The sequence below is a fragment of the Tenrec ecaudatus genome, chromosome 14 (assembly GCF_050624435.1).
Source record: "Tenrec ecaudatus isolate mTenEca1 chromosome 14, mTenEca1.hap1, whole genome shotgun sequence".
Taxonomy (NCBI): Eukaryota; Metazoa; Chordata; class Mammalia; order Afrosoricida; family Tenrecidae; genus Tenrec; species Tenrec ecaudatus.
In genome coordinates this window covers 117585790-117596974 of record NC_134543.1, presented here as the reverse complement: position 1 = coordinate 117596974, position 11185 = coordinate 117585790, and the positions used below count along the sequence as shown (strand labels likewise).

General features: G+C 42.6%; 1 non-coding gene across 1 annotated transcript; it reads left to right on the top strand.

Moving 5' to 3' along the window:
• The first annotated feature begins 57 nt into the window (after positions 1-57).
• On the top strand, positions 58-201 carry LOC142427167 (small nucleolar RNA SNORA48). Its single transcript, XR_012779981.1, has one exon. It is a non-coding gene; the product is annotated as a small nucleolar RNA SNORA48 (small nucleolar RNA).
• Positions 202-11185: the final 10984 nt, after the last annotated feature.

Below are 11185 nucleotides of genomic sequence, written 5' to 3'. Positions count from 1 at the left end.
AGGGTACTAGAGTAGGGACATTCTTTCCAGGGTGAGACATTCCTTAATATCACTGCTTAACTCTGGCTGTGGGCAAAGAGACAGCTGATTGGTGATGGTGCTCTTATATCAGTCAGGGACAGAGCCAACTTGAAGTCCTTTGTTCATCCTAGCTTGATGCCTGGATTGTGGCCAGAGCTGTTTCATGCCTAGGGCACATAATATATATATATATATACACATACATACATACATGCACATACATACACATACATACATACATATAACAGTGCTTAAGACCTCTTAAGAAAGAGACTTTCTTAATCTGGATTTCTTTTTTAACCTTGTATTGTGAATTGGGTGAAGGTTTATAGAACAGACCAATTTTCCATTCAACAAGTCATACACATTTTTTCATGACAGTGATTGCAATCCTCACAATATATTCTGTTTCTTTTCTTCCTCCCCTTCCCCAGACTCCATCCCCCAACTCCCTACCCTGAACTTAGCCCTTGGGCAGGCAAATGCTGTCCTTTTCGTCTGAAATGGTTAATTCTTGTTAGGCGTACATGCTTCCCTAGTGTTATTGTTGCCCTTAGAGACCTGTCCCACAGTGGCTGTTGCTCTCTAACCGCTGACTGTGGTTAGCAGCCTAACTCGTAACCACTACCCCACCAGGGTGATAGGTTGTCCTTATAAAAAAAGAATGAATTGATAAATACTATGCAAATGCACGTGCGTGTTTAGTCATGTGTTTGTAGCTGTATTGGTGCTGTTCGATGCCATACAGTCAGTTCGCACAGTGCAACAGAAAGGATCCTTGCCCGGCCCCTGGAAATCCTCACGATTGTTGCTGAGTTTGAGTCCACTGTCAAGCCATCCTGCTGATGGTCTTCCACTTTTGGGCTTTCCCTCTGGTCTATCAAGTATCATGACCTTTGCCAAGGACTGCTTTCTGCAGATCGTCTGTCTAAAGTACAAGAGGCCAAGTTCCACTAGCCTCGCTTCCCAGGAGCATTCTGGATGTATTTCTTTATGCGCCGTGTTTGCTCATTCTCTGACGGTCCACGGGCCATCCGATATGCTTCAATGGCACCATAACTCAAATGTACCCACCTGTCCTTGGTCTTCTTGATTCATTCATATACATATGAGGCAACAGAGATGCCAAGACTTGCTCCAGGTGCATGTTAATCCACAAATGACATCTTTGCTCTTTAACACTTTAAAGAGGTCTTGTGCAGCATATTGACCCAAATCAATAGGTTGCTGGGTCCTTTTTCCTTTCTCATGTTTGCATTCCAATCACCAGTAATTATCAATGCCTCTCAACTGCATATTTGATCAATTTCAGACTGCAGAAGTTGGTAAAAGTCTTCAACTTCTTCGGTATTAATTGTTGGTGCATAAATTTGATTAAGAGTCACGTTAACTGATCTTCTTTGTAGCCCTAGGAATATTGTATTATCACTGACAACGTTGTTCTTCAGGATAAATCTTGGAATACTACTTTTGACTATGAATGTGATGCCAATCGCTTTAAAATTCTTGACATCGTAGACTATACAAGTTAGATTTTATGTCAATTTGACCCTGTGTGAATTTATAAGGAACCCTGGTGATGTAGTGGTTAGGAACTGAGCTGTGATCTTCCTCATGTCAGGCAATTCAAAACCACCAGCAGCTCCGTGGGAAAAAGACCAGGCTTTTTACTTCCATAAACAGTGACAGTCTTGCAAACCTGCTGGGGTCACTAAGAGTCAGCACTGACTTGATGGCAGTGGTTTGGTGAACTTATAGGGGTGGAGTCCAATCTACCAATCAGGTCACAGCTTGATGATGCCTGCTTGGGGGGGCAGCCTTTCCTATAAAGGAGACCGAAATCATCATCTCTCGGCTTCTTCACGCTTCCCTTGTTGGGAGTTCTGCTTCTAGAAGTGACCTCCTGGCCACTGGCCCTGGGAGCCAGCCTCCAACCTGTCGGTCCCCTGCCATGTTCCCACCGACCTTGAATCCACACAGCTTTGCACCCACCACCCTGTGATCTACCTGCGTCTGCTTGACCTTCCTGTGTCGTTAGCCTGCAGCTAGATGAGTCTGGAGAGGACTCTGGATAACATTGGACCTAGACTGGGCTGGGATGCCTTCTTGAGATAAGATTCTTTCTTTCTTATACATATATGCGTATCAATGGTTTTGCTTCTCTAGACAATCCAGCCTATCCTATAGACCATATGATTATCAGATTCAAAATGGCCTAGATCAATCTATTTCAGTTCACTAATATCTAGAATATGGATCTTTATTAATTTAATTTTATTTTCCCATTTTCAAGTCCACATTCTGATTATTAATTGATGTTTACAGTTGGTCTCATTTTGTATCAAATCATATCAAAAACTAATTTCCAGAAAGCTTTCCTCCATCCACATCATTCAGGCCAATTCTACTTTGAGGAATAGGTCATATTTTGAATGTCTTTCAACCCTGAGGAAACATGGTGGCTTATTGGTTATGTGTTGGGGTGTTAACCACAAGGCTGGCAGTTCAAATTCACCGGGTTCTCCAAGGGATAAAAATGAGGCTTTCTATTCCCATAAAGAGTTTACGCAGTGGTGCTCAACCTTCCTCATGCTGGGACCCTTTAATACAGTTCCTCATGTTGTGGTGACCCCCCCCCAAACCCTAAAATTATTTTTGTTGCTACTTCATAACTGTAATTTTTCTGTTGTTATGAATCGGTGACCCCTGTGAAAGGGTCAGTCTACCCCCAAAGGGTAGATGACCCACAGGTTGAAAAACTCAGAGTGACAGCCTCAGGAATCCAGAGGGACAGTTCTACCCGGTCCTTCAGGGTCAGTATGCGTCATCATTGACTTGTTAACATTGAGTCTGGTTCTTGGTTTGGGTTCAACTTTAAGGGCTCATCTTCCAGCATTATATCACATAATGTTCCCCTACTGTTCTTAAGGTTTCCACTGGACTTTGCTTAAAGACGTAAATTACGAAGGCCACCTTCTGAGTCTGTCTTAGTGGTGAAGCTCCACTGAAATCTGTCCAGCATGAAGACTACTGCTGGAACTTGAAATGCTGTTGGCATAACTTAAAGCACCACAGCTGGTGGTTTCAAACCGCTGACCTTGTGGTTAGCAACCTTGCACATTACCACTATGCCACCAGGGCTCCTGAAAAATACCTACTGATAAAGCCTGAACTTGGAAGACAAACTTGGTACAAATCTTTCCCCCACCACAAACCCATTTTGGACTTGACAAGTTACTTCCTCTCTTTGAATCTTGTTTTCATATGGAAAATGAAGTAGGTGTTCTGATGACGAAACACATTCACATAGGAAGTGCCTGGTACTTAGTAGGAGCTCTATAAATGGTAAGGCAGCAGGATAATAGGTGTACTGTTACCCAGAAATTTCCCACTGCATTTTCTCATATACTTTGCCATCTCTTACTTGAAGGTAAAGTTGTTCCAGGATTATGAGGCTGTTAATATCTGGGTACCATCAACTCAACTTCTATTGCCATCTCTCGCTCTCTCAAGTGTATCAGTGTCCAAGTGAGGCTAAGTCTGAGGGCAGTGTACACAGCCTGGCCACCAATACAATCTGCCTCAAAGCAAGCTTGGGCTGAATCTTCTTTCTCAGGTGTCTGTCTCCATCTGCTCCTTCTGCTGGAGGCATTCTGGGTCCTTCGTTCCCTCCCACTCCGTGAGGGTCAGTGCCCAGCTTCTGAGGGTCCAGTTACTCTGCTTTCCGATAGGTCTGCTCACTCTCTCCACCGGTCATCTCTCCTGGACTTGTCCTCCGGCACACAGTCACACCTCTATTTCTTTAAGGTACGTAGATGACATAATATAAAATGCTTAGTTGTTACTTTTGTGTCCTTTTCAGAATTCTCATTTACGCAAAATTTCTACAATGAATAAAGCCAGATATTTAGCGGTCTAAATTTTTGACCTGGTTAATCTTCTGCACAAGACCTCTTTAGAGTATTAAAACGCATGGATGTTACTTTGAGGACTAAGGTGCACCTGACCTAAGCCATGGTATTTTCAATTGCCTCATATGCATGTCAAAATTGGACACTGAATCGATGCATCTCAATTATGGTGCTGGCAAAAAATATTGAAAGTACCATGAACTGCCAAGAGGACAAACTGCTCTCTCTTCGAAGACGTATGCCCAGAGGGACACTTGGTTTTACATACTTTGGACATGTTGTCAGGGGAGACAGTCCCTGGAGAAGGGCGTCATGCTTGGTAAAGTAGAGGAGCAGTCGAAGAGAGGAGGGCCCTCAAGGAGACGGGTGGACACAGTGGCTACAACAATGGGCTCAGGCACAGGCACAATTGTGAGGCTGGAGCAGGACTGGCAGGGTTTGGTTCTGCTGTGCCCTGGGTTGCTCTGAGTTGGGACCGACTCAATGGCCCCTAACAACTACAAGGACTTCATCTGGCAAATTTCCCTACATACACAGAACTTGATCAAATGAGATTCTTTTTTGAATGGTAAGAAGCGCAAAAACCAAAAACCTCTCTAAAGGTGGTTCGGATGTTAGGATAGCTAAAGTTTATTGTGCCAACCTGGCCGATAAACACATGTGGGGTTAATTGAAGGGCGGAGCAATAAATGACTCAGTGAGCCTCACCTTTCTAGTTCTCGCGTCTCTTGCTTTCTGATGGTTAAACGAGGGTGCAGCTGTCTTAGCAGTTCCCTGCTTCAGCTGGCAAGGCTCACTTCCTGCAAGACATCCCTAAGGAGAAGCTCCATGGACCTACCCTGATGCAGCCCTGAGTGCTGGAGCAGCCGCATGGAGACCCCTGCCAGTGCTGAGATGCTTACACATTCACTGACACGGCTTTCCTCCTGCAGTCAGCACCATTGCGTGTGTTTTGTGAGATGGAGGAGGGCTTTGTGGATTGGTCTCAGACATGAGTTAATGTTGGACTTGTGGGCTTGGGCAGCACTCGGTTGGGATGTTTTCTTGATGTGCACTTACCCTTTATGTAAAACCCTTATACATATGAGTTTTTCTAATGTACTCAGACTAACACAGATGTATATGCACATACATAATTTACAAGTAAAAACTTCACACACTTTTTAATGTAACCGATATGCATTTGCACCAGTTTGAAGGAGTTTTCTCTTTTACTCGTCATGAATGTGGTCATCTTTTCTTCATTACCTACCAAATTACTATGTCTCTGTACCACACAGCAAATCCCTGAGGAACTGTTAGCTGCCACCCCAGGTTACCTCCCTGCTTGTGTACATAGCACGTTGCTGGCAGCCACCTACTGAACACTAATCCACAGCTTCTAGGAGCCTGGAAGGTACAGTGGTTTAAGCACTGGGCTAACCGAAAAGTCCATGGTTCTAACTCACCAGCTACCTCACAGGAGAAAGATGAAGCTCTCGGTTCACATACAGATGGACAGTCTCAGAAGCCCCAAAGAAAAGTTCTATTCTATAGGGTTGCTATGAGTTAAGTTTGACTCAAGAGCAGTGGGCTTGGTTTTACATGGTTTTTAACTCAATTTTGTACCTACACTTGTATCTTCATATCGTGCTTACACTGAGAATGTGACTTTCCACGCACAGAGGTGGATATTTGAAGAAAGTGGGTATTTGAAGATAAAATATTTCCCCTTCATTTATATGGTATTTTAAATAAAGTTGCTCTTTACAAAGTTACCCAGACACATTGTTATTCCTATGTACCGAGAGCACATATTCTTTTTATTTTCTTCAAATTTCAAATTGTAAATTAGGTAGGGGAATATATATTCTGTTTATGTACTATCACTCAGCCTTGGAAATAACTACATAAAATTATTTTCTTTGTGAGGCTGTAAATTCTCAAGGGAGGAGCTAGACTCCTTTCTCTTCCCCGGAGCAGCTAGTGGGTTCAAACTGCTTACCTGTGGTTCCCAACCCAACTCCTAACCTACTATACCACTGGGCTGCTGGTTAAAGTTTAGACTCTACCAATTCTGCACTCTCCCATCTTCTGTACACACTGTAAGGATGTAAGAGAAGAATGCGACTGAGTGGTTAGGAGAGGAAGAGGCTCACTAATCTAGGTTTTATTGGGGCAAGAAATGCCACTTGATCGTGCCCTTTTTTGCCTCCCAAACCACTGTGGAGCCCTTGATCACATCCTCACATAGTCCATCTGATTTCCAGATGATGGCGGCTAAAACACTCCGAGACAGATTTTATGGTCTTAATGAAACAATCCCACTCAACATATGGAAACCGGCCTATTCTGAATCCACCAGAAAGCAGTCGTTTTTAACTGCAATATATAACAGAGAGGAAAACGTACTAACGAAAGTTATATACAATGAAACCATTAAAGGCGGATTTGCCACAAGGCAAGATGGTAATGCTTGAACATTATGAACTGCGAAAGCTGCACAAACACATTATATTTTAAACACTTCATCTATTTAACAAACTACGTACACTCTTCAGCTCAATAAGATGAATTGAGATTCAAGAGGCAGCCCGGCACTGGCAAATCTCGTCCTAAAGGCATCCATTAATATAAATCAACAGTAGCAATTTGGTTTGATCATTTATTTGCAAGAATCATTAAGGTTTATTAGCATAATTATTCCCTGTGGGATTTCACGTCGAGGAAATGAAAAATGGCATTATCAATATTTAAAAGATAAGTGTGTAATGTTCAGAGTACTTAAACAGTCATCAGCAGGTGGTGTCCAGCTGCAGCAAATTAGATTAGATTTGGGCATTTTCTCTGAACCAGAGAAAAATTGTTTTGTTCTCATCGCTTCATTGGATAAAGCAATACAATTTTGTAAATAATTTCCACTGTAGAATGACAAGTTATCATGTGGACCTATTTATGTGTCTTGTTTCAGAGCAGCAAGTCTGGTATGTCCAGCCCTGCTATGTTTTAACCGGTGAGAAACACTGCTCAGTACAATCCATCATTTATTATTAGGAAAAACTCTTTTCCTTCATTATGCGAGACCTTTTAGTCTAGACCTGTCGGTGAAAAGCTCTATTCCAAAGGGAAATGAGCCAGAAGATTTCCCCTTAATGCTAGGGAGACATAAATCCTCTCTTAACGATGATACATCATTTATTATAGCAATAATTTACCACTAAAATAGTCTTTAACTATACTAATTATTAGAATGTGTGAAAATTGTTAGGCTAGCTTGTTCTTTTTTCTTTTTAGGTAAAATGAAATCTTGTGACAAGAGATTTGCCTTTGGTTTAGATGAACAGTCAGACTAAGCATCCCTTTCTTAGCAAGAGCAACTACCTACCAAGCTGCTTGAGCCCTAACATACCCTGGAGTCAATCGCAAAAAAGGGAGAAATGACCAAAATTACATATAGTGAAAAAGGATGGCATGCTGACTCAACTATTTTGCAGTGCTTTATGACATTTGTTATCAGAAGTGGGAAAAAAATCTAAATTCTGTTTTATTGAACCATTAGGTACATCCAATTTTTTTCTGAACTTGTTTACCCACGGGTGCTGGACTCTGGGGGAGTGGGGGGTGGGGTAGAGGGAAGGAAGGGGCAGTGAAGGAGGATGATTATGTCACGAAAGTTGTGGCAGACTGCTATCTTTGCCATCCCAGGCCAAGTGACAGGGTACCAAGAGGGCGAGCTTTTGCCTTCTCCCTGGTCCTCCCAGGCAATCAAAAGACAACGTTGATCAAAAACAAGCTCCCTTCATAACCGTACCTTTCGATGAAGTTGTAGGTAAGCCCAGATAGGGGCATATGGCTGTTAGATAGCCTTAGTTTAGTCCAGGGGAGGGGCCCTGGTGGCAGAGGGGCTCCCTGTCGGGCTGCTCACCACAAGGTCAGCAGTTCGAAACCACCAGGTGCTCCCCAGAAGAAAGACAGGGCTTTCTACTCCTGTAAAGAGTTACAGTCTCAGAAACTCACAAGGGAGTTTTATCCTGTCTCCATGCATCAGAAATGACTCGATGGCAGAGTTGGGTTCTTATCAGTACACGTGAAGGAGAGCTGGTGGTGCAGCGTGTTCAGCACTGGGCTGCTAACTGCAGTCATAGTCAAAGCCACGAGGAGGAAGAGGGGGCTGTCTGCTGCTGTAAAGATCTAGTCTCTGAGAGCTGAAGGAGCAGTTCTTTTGCCCTTTGGGGTTGCTGCGCATTGGGATCGAATTACTTTGTGTACCTGATGAATAAATTAGTCTTTATGTTACAAATATTTTCCTGCAAAAATTTAAAAAGTAGTGTGCCATAGGAGCCTATTGTGTTGGTAATTTAATTCCGCTTTTTAAATTAAAGTGTACCTGATAGAATGCACCTTTTACAATCAACAGCTATTCAAATGGCGTGCATCCGGGCTCTGTGTTCTCTCAATGCTCTTCTGCATTTTCATCCAGAAAGTATTTGAGAATATGTAAAACAGGACTCTGGGAGGTACCAAATTACTAGACATTTATGTAGCATGGATATATTGGGAGACAAAACCTAGACATAAAAGCTGTGATTCAGATCCTAGAGAGAGCACAGGGGTTCAGGGAGGAGAACTGGCTAGTAGCTCCAGGGAGACCAGGAAGGCAGCGAGGAAAATGGGGTGAAAATCACATCAATGGAATGCCTTGGGGATTTATTATTTCTTTGTATTCCAATTTCCAGTAGGCCTCCTAACACTGGAGCTGAACTAAGACACTAGGGAACCCCCATTTCACTAGCCGTTCTCTAAAGCCTGAACCACAGAGGCACTCCCTGGATTGCAGAATGGAACCGTGTGGGTCAGCGTTGGACTGCTGACGGAAAGTGGGTGGTTCAAACCCACCAGCCACCCTACGGGGAAAGAGGAGGCTCCTTGCTCCTGTTAAAAGACTGACAGCTTCGGAAACTCCAAATGGGGTCAGTTGTGTCAGAACAGACCCAATTGATGGCAGTGGGTTTGGTTTTAGTTTGGGATCAAAAGTACATAAAATGTAAAAACAATTAAAATGACAATTAAAAGAAAAGGGCTTTCCAATTAGATATGAAAACACCACCAAACTATGTGCTATTGATAGGAAACCCGTCTTAAGTGTAAAGATATTGAAAATTTCAAAGGGAAGTATGGAGAAAGATACGCCATGCAAGCAGCAAGCTAAAGAGAAAGCTGATGTGACGGCTAATAGCAAGTACATTAGCCTTCCAGTGTGACTTGCAGTTTTTTGCTGAAAGGCAGACATAGTGTATGGAGTAATGGGGTAATAGAAACTGAGATAAACAGGCCTTTTGTGTGAGGTTTTATGTTAATATGGATAGAAATTGGGTGGTGCTTAACGTTTGTTATAGCTATAGGTGAAAGGTGTTTCAAATTCCTCAAGTGTCCTTATTTTTGGTCTCCTCTGTTGTCTTTGGGTGTCTAAGGGGTCTTTGTTAGAATGTAGTCTCACAGCCTTTTCAGCTGCACCCACTGCTATTGTCCTGGATTCCCACTGTTATAATGCTAAGGTGTGAAGAAAGAAAAGCACTCTTCCATCTTACCAGTGAATCCCAGACTTGTGGTAGATGCCTGCTGCTAGCCTATGACCTCCCCAATGGCTTTTAGCTCCCTTATTCTGTTAGTTCAAGAAGCCTCCCTGCCCCTTGACGGAAGGCTCAAGTCATGTCCCTGGTGCAGTGTTTCCTCTGAAAAATTAGGCCTTTATTATGAAGAAGACTATGGAATTTTTGCAAGATTATTCTTGCTCCTTTTCTGCCAGAATCATGAGGGGCTCTTTCTTGATTCTTCACTGTGAGAAGCTGGGGAGGTTCTTGGAAACAGCCAAACCAAAACCCAACTCAACTGCCATCCAGTCCATTCAGACTGATACTGACCATATATGATAGAGTAGGATTGCCCCAGTGGGTTTCTGAGACTGTACATCTTTATGGGGGTGGAAAGTCTCCTCTTTGTTCCACAGAGCCTCTGGTAGATTCAAACTGCTGACCCTGCAGTTAGCAGCACAGCATGTAATCTACAAACCCACGAGGGCTCCCCATCCCTAAAACCACAACCCTCGGGAGTTTATTACTTTCATTCACATTCAGTCTCTAAAAATTCGACACAATCACAGTTTCTGCCACCACTCACCTATCAATCTGTTGGACTATAAAGATTTGTGTGTTGTTGTGATGCTAAAGCTGTGGCACAGGTATTTAAAATACCAGTAGGACCATTGATGCTGGACAGCTTTCTGTGGAGCTTCTAGACCAAGATAGACCTGTCATCTACTGGTGAAAATAGTACCCAGTGAAAACCTTATGAGTGAAAAAAAAAAAAAGAAAGAAAGAAAACCTTATGAGTGGCCGGGAAATTGTATCTTTCTCAGATGTATGTTGAGTGTCCTCTAACCTGAAGGGCTCATCTTTCAACACTGTATCCTACCGGTATTTTAAATACCTGTGACATAGCTTTTAGCATAACGGAGCTGCCTTTTAAAAGTAGAGTTGACCTTAATGATAAAGATGGTGTGAAGCTTTGGGGGCCTTCATTTGCTAATTAGGGCATGCAAACATCCATTAATATCTGTATCATGAAATGTAAGATGTATGATCTAGGACACAGAAAGATCAATATTCTAGGCATTTGTGAGCAGAAAAAGACTGGGATTGACCATTTTGTGTCAGGCAATCATATGGTCTACATGACAGAATGACAACATGAAGAACAGGGTGCCCTCATTGTCATGAAGAACATCTCAAGAACTTGGCTGAAGTACAAGGCTGTCAGTGATAAAAATCAAACAAAAATCAACAAGGAAGACAAGCTAATGGGACTATTATTCCAATTTACATACCAACCACTAATGCCAAAGATGGAACATTTTTAAGATTTTTATCAACTTCTGCAGTTCAGAACTAACCAAACAGGCAATCAAGATGTAGTGATAATTACTGGTGACTGGAATGCAAAAGTTAGAAACAAAGAAGGATCCAATCCCAAAAAGCTCACTGCCAATCAATCACTATGTAGGGTGTCTGAGGCTGTCAATGTTATGAGAGCAAAGAGCCTCCACTTTTTTCCTGGTGGGTTTGAACTGCTGATCTTGTGATTAGCAGTCCAACACTTACACAATAGCAACACCAACTGAGAAATAGGATGTTGGTGATAGAAATGACACTAGGTAATCCATGAGAGAATTTTCAATACCAATGACTTGTTCATTGCAAATATCCCTTTTCAACAAC